The sequence below is a fragment of the Glycine max genome, chromosome 19 (assembly GCF_000004515.6).
Source record: "Glycine max cultivar Williams 82 chromosome 19, Glycine_max_v4.0, whole genome shotgun sequence".
NCBI lineage: Eukaryota > Viridiplantae > Streptophyta > Magnoliopsida > Fabales > Fabaceae > Glycine > Glycine max.
The window spans coordinates 45945619-45957268 of record NC_038255.2 but is presented as its reverse complement, the minus strand read 5'-3'; positions in this window follow the sequence as shown (position 1 = coordinate 45957268).

Below are 11650 nucleotides of genomic sequence, written 5' to 3'. Positions count from 1 at the left end.
GAATTGAACTTATTTTAATTTGGAGAGTATATAACGTGAGATTCAATCAATTATTCCATCATGTATACGACAAATAGTTCTCACTCTTCCTCATTTACGTATAATTAAATACATATGTATAGTATCACGGATAATTAAATAAAAACTAAGGCCGTAGGTAAATGGTAAATATAAAAAATTCATAAAAAAACTTAAATATTTTTGTCTTTTTAAGCAAGATGAGTGTTTGAATCATACTCTAACACACCTCTTTAAAGGAAATTTTTTTATTAGTTAAAACTTATTAAAAATTTAAAATTAAAAGAGAAAATTAATCAATAAGAGACAGTATATTTAAAAGAAAAAAAGTGTACGTCAGAGATTAATATATTCCTAAAATTTCTTTTTCTAATATAGTTAACGTGGTTGGTGGACAGAAGTCCAAAGTCAGGCCGTAATATTGGACATGGCCATGTCCAGAACAATTCCTATAAAAAGTTGTTCCAATTTAGGGCTCCTTCTCATTGATAAGTGATCATATGAATAACATAAATTGAAAAAAAAAAGTGTGATTTTTCTTAAATAATTCGGCTAAAATGAAAATCTTCTTATATAAGACGAATTTGAATTAAAAAATTACAATTTTATAGGAGCTAAAGTGGTAGCAGTAGAGTCTAAAACGGATTAAGAAATTTATAAGGAAAAAAAATAGTTAAGCCAATAAAAATATGAAAATTATCTCTTAAAAAGTTACTAATCATTTATAAATATGTTCATTTTAGCACTTTTAATAAGTTTTGTGACCTCAAGAAGAGATATTAAAAAAATTAAAATAATATGTCTCGAAAAAGGAAAATAGTAATGAAAAGAGGTATAAGATAGAGACGTACGGTATATAGGTTTAATTATTAAGAAAATATTTTTTGAACAATAAAAAGTGAAATAACATTTGTTGCTTTTTATTTTAAAGAGTACTTTTTGTGTGCGTATATTAATAAAGATGAAAAATAATAAAAATGAAAATTATTATGTGTAATTTTGTTATGTAAACATAAAAAAGAAGTAATTTTTTCTCATGTAAAATAAGAATAGCAATAGCATCTTGGCGCATTGTTCGTTCAAGTTTCAACTGTCTAATCGGAAAAATTTACCCGTACCTGGTGGCGGATCCACCTTACGAGGTGGGGGTGAGGCAATTGTCCCCACAAGTTTTTTTATTTATTATTATTTTGAATATATTTCATGATTTATATTTTTGTTCCCACAGAAAAATAGTATTACTCCCATGAAACTATTTTTTCAGATGAATGTAAGAAATTATAAAAGATAAAGAAGAGATTACTTTGGTATTAAATTTACCACCTTACTTTGATAACTTTTACAGTATTAATAATGAAAAAACTATATAATATTTTTAAAATATAAAAATGCATAAAAATATTATAATTAATAAAAATATAAGTATTTAATTTTTTATATAGAAAATTAAGTTTTAAAATGTAAAATTAATCTATTTTAAACCATTTAAAAAATTAATTATGAATTGTATAATAGAAAATTACTTACCGCAAATAGTAACATAATTTGCATGTTAAATCACTAAAAACTATTTTTTAACATCATGTATAGTAATTTATAATTTTGTAATCTATACTAAACTAAAATCTTACATTATCATTAGCCAATCATTGAAACATATGAAAATACTTAAATTTTTTAATTTTGAATTTTATTTATATCCAATTTATTTCTCTTATTTATTGATATTAAATTATAAGAAGTCTGTAAGCTCACAGGTAACCCGTTTAACTGGCAAGTTAAACAGATTAAACTTTATTTTTTTGAGGGAGTTAAACGGACTTAAAATATCAAAGCCCGTGTATCATGAGTTACGGTTTGACGGGTGGTTCTAGACTCACTGCGCGTACCCATGGTATTTTATTTGTCGGCACCGTACCCAAGGAGATATGTTAGATAATAGATACTTATATGAACATAGTCACCCATGCAACCCTTTTCCAAGACTTTCAACAGTGACGTCGAATTCCCAAGTTTCCACATTCTTCAGTTTCATCTGAATTCTCGAATTCACATTTCTTTAACTAATATATATATATATACCTACATTTTAAGTGCTTAAGTTTTTTTTAAAAACTAATATTTTAGTTACTCTAAGTATTAGTTTCGAAGGCCGCTTTCTTTTTAAAAATATTTTTTTTCCGTATTTTTCTTAATAATATTAATGGCAATTCCTCTGTTATTTAATTTATTTATTTTCATTGTCCCGCCGTGATCCTAATTGCAACAAGCTTTTGACTAATAACTTTTAATTACTAACTGATTTTTTAATTTTTAACTAATAATTTATCAAAACAGAACCGCTGATCAATTCAAAAGGTAGACAAGGGCATATATATTCTAACTCGTAAGGCTGTCTCACCCCATTTTCATTCTTGTATATTGGACTTGAATTTCGTTTTTTAAACACCATACAATTGATATCTTCTTTAATATTATATATAACTATTTATTTGTTATTTTCATATATTAACATATAAAAAAGTCCTCTAAAATCACAAACACATCAAAATTTATCTCACTTTTATTGTAGAAAAAACATTTTTCATTGACAGTTAACAGAAGCCGGAAAGTTAGATGCAACATCAAAAGAAAGCTTGGCCATTGCATTTTTATATTAAGGCATCAGTAATATTTCACATAACCGTAGACCAGATATCAAACTGCACTGTTATATTGGTCCAGCCCATTTGTATTTGCTATTTACAATCATTATAATTATGTCCACCTACAAAAGGAGCGCAATCGACGGGTATGTTTGATTTAGAGGAAAAAAACTAATAAAAAAGTAAAAGAAAAAAAATAAGGAAAAAAAGGAAAAAGTGAAAAAAAATAAGATTATTTTTAAAGTTGTTTGATAGAAAAAATAGAAGAAAATAAAGTTAATTTTGTTCCGTTTTTAAGTTGTATAAAAATAAAAATAAAACATATTCATAAAAAATTATATAAATATCCATAAGAAAGAATAAAAGTTCCGAAAATAAGAAAAATTTAGTATTTTAAAGAAAAAAACAACTATTTTCTTTCTGAAAAAGCAAAAAGATCAATGCTAAAAAGAATCCATTTCTTTCTTTTTTTTTTCTTCTCACTTCTGAGCAGATGGATTTTTAATATGGGTCTTACCATTTAATTTCCTCCATTTTACCTTTTTTTTAAAAAAGTACAGTCCTTCCTTCTAATTTATCAAAAAAACCATATTAATTTACTAAAAAAATTTAATGAAAGATTTTGGTAAATGTTCTTTGTTGAAAAGACGCGGAAATGTTAAATGGTTCGAAATACAAAACGCTGTGCGACCGAAAATATTGACAATATAACCTCTTTAATGATAGTTAACCTAAAAAATATGATAGTTAACCTCTGAATTCTGATGTAATTTTGCTACAAAAAACAAACTTTTAAAAAGTTTACAACCTTCACAAAACACAGTTCAACAACTAAATTGGGTCCCCTTAATTGTCACAAGCTATTTTCTGCGACATTGCAGTGCAATTAGCTCTTTTGTAAATAATATTCTCTTCAGTTCTTTGTATAAAAAATAGATAACTAATTTTATGAAGATCAACAAAAATAGTTAAGTTAATTATTTTTCATTAAAAATCTCATAAATTTAAATTTTATTCTAAAAATATTAATCACACTATATGTAATTCAAAATATATTTTTTCTCACCAATGCGTGTGTGTTATATTATTACAATATTGGATCAATAAATATATTCACTTACATAATAAGGAGTGGGACTTTTTGAAATACAAATTAAATAAATAATTTCCTGAATGATACAAGCCTCAAATTATATGCCTATTTGATACATGTTCTTGTGCAAGGTGAGTAATTATGTAGCATGCAATCGATTTCTCTACCCCATTTTTTCATTTGGTCATTTGCTGCGTTGACCAATCGATTTCTCAACGTGGTTTTGTTTTTCTTAAAATCTTTTTTCAATTTACTTATTGTTAATAAATCTATTTTTATCCCATAACTTTAAATAAAATAAATTTAAAAATAATTTAAAACATTTATTTTGTTTCCTTAAATATGAAACTTGACTTAATGACGTCTTTTATATTTCTACTAACACGGGGTGATTTTTTTACAACAAACTAATTAAAATGATTTTTTAAAGCAAACAAAATAAAGAAACAAAAACTGTCAAATAAATTAAGAAACAAAAAAACTCGTTAAGGAGTTGGTTAGGAAGAAGTCGATTTTTGAATGCCGCAAATGACATAATGGAGAAACTGAGACAGAAAAATCGGCTGCTTGCTACACGATTTCTCACCTTGTACAGTAATATATATCAACAGGTAAATAATTTGAGGCTTGTATCATTCAGTTAATTATTTATTTGATTTATATTTTATGGGTCAAAAACTCTAAGGAGTGGGTGTTTCATTAATAACTTTTATAATCAATGAAGGATTAAAAATTAATAATGTACATTTGAAGAAGGTGAGTACATGTTTCTCATTATTGGAAAAAAAATACCATCTTTATTTGCTATATTCTTTTGTAAAGGATAAAAAAGGAGTATGTTATAATTTCATGTACATATTGCTGATCCTATTAAAATAAGAGAGTGAGGGTCAAAGAGTCAGCTTTTAGAGTAATTTAATCACTCTTCTATTATAATTGATTTATCATCCATATTTAAGTTCAAAAGTTTCTTTTTTGTTAAAAAAGGTATAATAACATTAACATGTACACATAAATTATTTTAATTCTAGTTAATCAGGTGGTTATTTAGCTAATATTAAGTTGTTTATTCAATTCCAGTGATAAGAATAGTCAAACAGAAAGTTAAATGTGCATGAAGGCATCCCTTTGTCAAACATAAGTTATCAACATCTTGTGTGTGTTTGTCTTCTCGTTAGCACATTCCAATGCACATTGATGTCATTGCAGAAGTCTCTGGTATTATTGGATTCAACTGTGTGGAATATTGTTTGTAATTCTACTATGTGCAGTAATTTTTATATAGGTGATTCTCTACTGACTTTCTCAGCATATTATTAGTATCGTGTCTGGTAGTATTGGAATATCTCTGTTTTACAACCGCCGCCACCCCTCCCTCACCACAAAAAATTAAAAAATTAAAAAATTAAAAATTAAAAAATTGGACACTCTTAAAATCTGAGAAATGTACTTCCCAAAGTAGAATGTATGAGTTGAAGTTTGAGAAAGAGAAAGAAAGAAAAATATGATATTAAGTGATGTAATAAAAAAAAAGAGATATATTATAAAAAATGAGATGAAAAGGGAGATAAAAAATAAAGTAAATGCAAAAAATATAATTATTGCTTTTATAACTGTGTTATTTAATTTTTAAAAATTAAAAAAATATACATGTCAATTATTTTATTAATAAAAGTGGCATTTGCATCTGAAGAGAGGGAACAACAGCCGTACGTGCCTTTGCTGGATCTGGAATATATATGATTCATTCGTTTAGAATGAATTGAATAATTAAGTCATTATTTTACTTTGTTGAATACCTTATTCAGTTATACTCACCTAATAACTGGGCTCTTAAAAAGGCCGAACACAACCACGTGATATCCATAATTATTTTGGGCCTACATAATGCTGCAGTTGACGTTAATAATTAATTTAATCATGCAACCATCAAAATTTAGGAAAAAATTTCTTATAATATTTCCTTATTTTTCATATGATATTTCCTTTATTATAAAGAAAAGGCAGTGAGTCATATTTAAGTAGCTGTTGGCCGTATGTATTAATCTCCTTTGGATGTATGTAGCTAGTGATCAACATTTAGTTTGAAAAATCATTAATCAAAATTTCAAGAAGCCACCTATATATAGCACTGTTTCCAAATGGATGAGGAGAAATGCATGAAAACACAAGGTGATTAGTGTGGTTTCATCCTCAATATTTATCTTCCTCAGATTTTCTTTTGCTTGTATTCTATCCATTAACATCCTCCATGCGAAAGCTGAAACATTTGATGGAACATGAACTCCCCAAAAACATCTAAAAATAGATTTATCTGTAGGTGCCTCCTGATCATGTAAGAAGACATATGCTTCTTTCACTGAGTAATCACCTGTGCTGTTATAGCATTTCTTGTAGTGGACAGAGTTAATTGGTACTATGTGCGTTATTAATGTTTTATGTACACATTAAATACTCCGCTAATAATATCATTCTCACATTAATTTTATCTATCACTTATTAATTACCAAATACTAATGGCCTCATTATCATCATTCAACAACCACTAAACTCCATTAAATAAAATTCCACGACAGTGCCTATAACCATATTTGTCCATCGCTCCCATATTAAATTTAGCATCATAAATACCATTAATGATTCTAATTATTTTAAATTTTATTTTTATTAATTTTTGTACTAACTGTTCCTTTTGTTATATCCCATATTAAATTTAGCATCATAAATACCATGAATGATTCTATTTATTTTAAAATATTCTTTTATTAATCTTTGTACTTGCTACTCCTTTTGTTATATTTTTGTTAGACGTTTTAGAAAAGAAAAGAAAAATCTTATTTTGATTGTCATTTATAATAATAAATAAGTACTAATTATTTTTTCCTATTATATCTTATTTACTACCTCCATCCCTAATTATAAGAACATTCCAATTCATTCATGTTCAATGATGGATCCATTTTTTTTTAGTGGGAGCAAGAAATAATTTATAATATTTTTACAAAAGTGAAATATATATCACAAGGTATTACAAAATATATAATATCATGATAAAAAAAATCTAAAGTACTTAAGTTTCTACAAATTATAATTGTCCTCTACGCATTTTCATACTTTGAAAATATTCTATTATTTTTCATTGTCAATAATATAAAAAATATTTGTCTTTATGTATGTAACTAAACAATCATTCAACCATTCATCTCCCATGTAATTTTGCCTTTTATTCTTCACGAAATTCATTGCAGAGGAACATCTTTCAATTGTTGCAGTTGTCATAGGTAAAATCAAAGCTAACTTCACAAGCAAGTATATCATTTAATACACAATATGCTTTTTATTTTTCACCAATATTTGAGAAAGATCAACAATCCCTTTTAACTTTAAAAACTGATCATCAGATCAAATATCTTTGATAAAAGTTTTAAATTGACTTTCAAGTTTCATACAAGAAAATTCTGATGGATAAAACTTAGTCAAAAAAATTAACTTTTCCTTATCAAATGGAAAAAATGAATCTCTTGGATTTAAGCTTGCTACACAAAGAAGCAACTCAATGTTCACCTTAGTAAATCTATTGTTTAACTCTTGAAGTTGTCTATCAATCACTTGATAAAATAACTTAACTTGAAAGCGATAAAGATTTGAAACTTTTTAAACTTTACTCTTTGATCTTTTTGTGTAATGAATGCATTATCCATATTTGGAATGTTAATATCTTGCTTTTTCACAAAATAATGATACTTCATTCAATAAAGTATGCAAACCATCATTTCTCATGCTTTGTAATCTCTCATTGCACATTTAACCTAATGTCATAGCATTTACAATATCTTGATCACTTCTTTGTAATGCTTGAGACAACTCATTAGTGATCCCCAATATATGCCTCATCAAGTGCAAGTTAAAAATAAATTCAAAAGACTACATAGATTTCAATAAATGACATGCTTTGGTGCGTTAATATGAGCTTATGCCATTTTTCTCAACAAATTCAAGGACATCAATCACTGAAGTAATAGACAAAGATATCAAGTTAAGTAGTGTACCATAATGTAAGCCCTAGTGTACCATAATGTAAGCCTTATCTTGTATCTCCAGCTTGTTTCAATGTTGTTTCTTGATTAAAGCCAAAACCACTAGAAATTTCTCCATTCTTTAATGCTTCGACAACTTTAAGAATTTGACTTTCTTTGAGAATCTCTCTCGTCGTTTACATGAAACTCCAATAACATTAGATAAATTGTTAACCAAACTAAAAAAACAACCAATCTCAACTTGTTTTTTTGCAATTGTCACAAGTGCCAATTGAGGTTGGTGAACAAAGCAATGAACATAGAATGCACAATTATTTTCTTTCAAAATCAAACTTTTGAGACTATATCCCCATCATATCCTTGTCCACGCACTCTTGATAGGCTTAAACCATGTTTTGCAAACAATGACTCCAATACCAATTTTAAAGATATGATACTTATATCTCAAACATGAACATGACTAAGAAACCTCTCAATGACACTTCCATTTTTATCTGCATAACTTAAAACAACAAACATTTACTCATTAATTGATATATCTCGAGATTCATCAATTAAAATAGCAAAAAAATATCTCTAACATCATTAACAATAATTTTTGTGGTCTCACAAGCTACGGCTGTCACAATGCCCTTTTGAATATTAGGTGCCACTAATTTGAGATTTCCACAAGCATTTTTTAGAACCTTATCAATCTCTTCATTATGATTGGACATAAAATGTCGAAGCTCGAGGAAATTACCTTGATTTGGTGAATAAACTAATTCATCATGACTAGGAAATGCCAATCCTTGCCTCAATAGAAATTGAATATAGTCAATTGTTGCCATCAAATGAATCCTATATTCTCTTTTCACTAAGTTTGATTGTCTGTTAATAACAACTTCAATATGTTGTTTTCTATTCATTAATGCTTGACAACTTCTCAAAGCTTGATTGTGAACACTATCAAATTCTCCAACATGGGTTTTCAACCTATCCTTTTTTTTTTCCAATTTGAAAAATTGTCGACCGAAAATGCATTAACATTTTTTTGTTCTCCAATGTCAGGTCTCATAAGATAATAATGCAAACAAAATGTAGCATCTTTTAATACACTATATTCCAACCAATTGCTAAATTCTGAAAACCAACCAGGATTAAACTTTCAAAATAGAGACCCAAATTGTCGTTTTGGAAAATCATGCTCTCTTGGTTGACAAGGTCTTTTTTGCAAAATAAGCTCCTTGGATGTTATCCCAATCATTAGAATGATAACATGATATTTGTTTCCTCTTACTCGAATTAGCATGAAGATTTTCCAAGTCAACTTCTAAGAACCTTTTTTTCACAAATGATTCTAATGGTGTTGTGGAATCCCTTTTTAAAAATTTCTTCATTTTTAGCACCTTACAAAAAAAATAAAGCTAATTAAGGTTAAAAAAAGAATAGAATAAAGCTAATCTCCCTATTGCTTACGAACAAAACCCCCCTATACTTTGTTAAGCCTCATCAATAATTTATATTAGAAATTTGAAAAAGAGTAAAATACTATTTTTTTGTGATAAAATTCTTACCTCAACTTCACAAAGACAATAATACTACCAATGCACACAACACGCATGTTCGTGAGTGAGACCACCGTGATTCCATGAACGTGAATAAATGAATAAGTTTAGGATTTAAATCTAATTAAATTCAAGGAAAATGGATAAAAAAAATATAAGTGAGTGACAAAGTGATTTAAGATGAGAGATAGTGATGTTTTCCTGTTTTGAGAATTGGGAGGTTTAGATGGAGTGAGGAACAATTCATATTATAATCAAACGTGTGTGATAAGTTAATAATTTAGTGGGTTAAATGTAATATCTTTCATTAAAATAACCAACACTAAAACACCATTAATCATAATTTCTTTATATCAAGAACACAACATAAGAAAAACACTCCTAGAAGAATTATACCATGAAAGTTTTAAAAATGTATGTGTTTTACTCACCTCTTGAAACAAGTAATTCGAGTTTTTCGTTATCTTTGTCTTAACAAAATTTCTTCATTTTTTTCTTTTTCGACATTCTTGTGCAACCCATTAATACCAAGAGAGACTATTTATTTGTGTGATTCTAGGAAAAAGAAATGTCTAGTCTTACATAAGTGTTACACATAATTTGAAATTATATCTTTTAAGATTTGTTTAACCAATTTTTTTTATCTTTTTATTTTTATTTTTATCCAATCTTATACATTATTATACTAATATCTTTTAAAAAAATATAACAATATAATATATTAAAACAATTTAATATGTCTTTTTTTTTATCAAAAGATATATTTAGATAGTCTTAATCTAAATAATTATTGAATTATTTTTGAGATATTACATGAAAGGTTTGCTCTATGTAGTATGTGGTGCGTGTGTCTTTTTTGTTATGGTAACAATAATGATAATTGAGCTGAATCGTTTAGGCTTGAGCATGTAGTTTTTGTATTCACTGTCTTATATTTGTTTGGATTTTGGGTTAAAAAAATCCAATGGGGACAACATATAAATTTTTTATGGGGGCATTTATATATATAGACACACACATTAACAAATAAAAAAAATCTGGTTAGAGCAATTGTCTCCACAACGTATAAGGTGCATCCCACAGTGTTGACGTCCCTTAAGAAAAATAATTAATTTAATTAGCTAATCACATTAAATTTATCAATTAATTATACTATTATTTTAAAATTATATTTTTTTATCTGTATATCTATTTATTATTTCTCATTAATGTTTGAAGAAAAAATAATTAAGTAATGATATATAGAGAAAAAATAATTAATACATCTAAAAATTAGATAAATTTCTTTATTTATAAAAATGGATAAACAAATTTTTAAAAAGGGTTTTATAATTATAATAAGGATGATAGTATTTTTTTTTTCCAATCTCTAATTGCAATCTTGGACTTTCAATCACTAGGCATGACACTAATATCTTCCTCCAATTTAGAGATAGCGACGGTTTATTGATTTTCAACTCTAAGAAATAATTTTTCATCACAAGCCTCCACTCTATTGTGGGCACCCAGCCGAAAGAGCAATCTTATCGGTGGAATTTTTTTTAAGCTTTTGGAAGAGACGTTTTTAGCAAAACAAGTTGGACCGAATTAATTTTTGTACGTAATATTTATTTCGCAGTTTGCATTTAACCTTCTATTTCCTTTTCCACACCAGGTGATGCGGCTTCTTTATTGCAGGAGTAATACAATAAAGGAATGATTTGACGACAAATTATCAAAGAACATCATCATATCAACTGAACCTGTTAACTTTTCGATCCCGTAATAGCTACGGTATAGTACAACAGTACCTTCCCTATTCAGAATTTAATTTTATCGCACCAGAAATGTCCTCTTTCCTACAAACAACAACTAGGGGATAAATTGCTCTAATGACACTCCTTTTATAAATATCTCTTACAATGGATCTATTTCAAAATAATTTATAACATGAATCTGATATTTTACGTAAAATACATACAAATTGTCAGTGTGACTGGCGAGAAGTCCATGCGTGTAATACGTGACGAAAATTTCATTGCGCGAAATAACCAGTGGTCTCGCTGCTTAGGCTTGTACTCTCAATATTATTTGAGTCTCGTATGTAAACTGGAGAGGATAAGTGATGGATTCCAATGGCTTTTATAGGGAAATACTCGTAGGAAATGATTTTTGCATTTTTGAAAAGCTTCTCGCCAGTTGTAATGGCGAGACCCTATGCATCACGTTTCTTGCCGGTCGTAATGGCGACAACTCTGTACTCTGAAAAAAAGCTTGTCATGTAACGCTGTTTCTCTGCAAGCTAGGCCTGTACCTGCATGAAAATCGCCA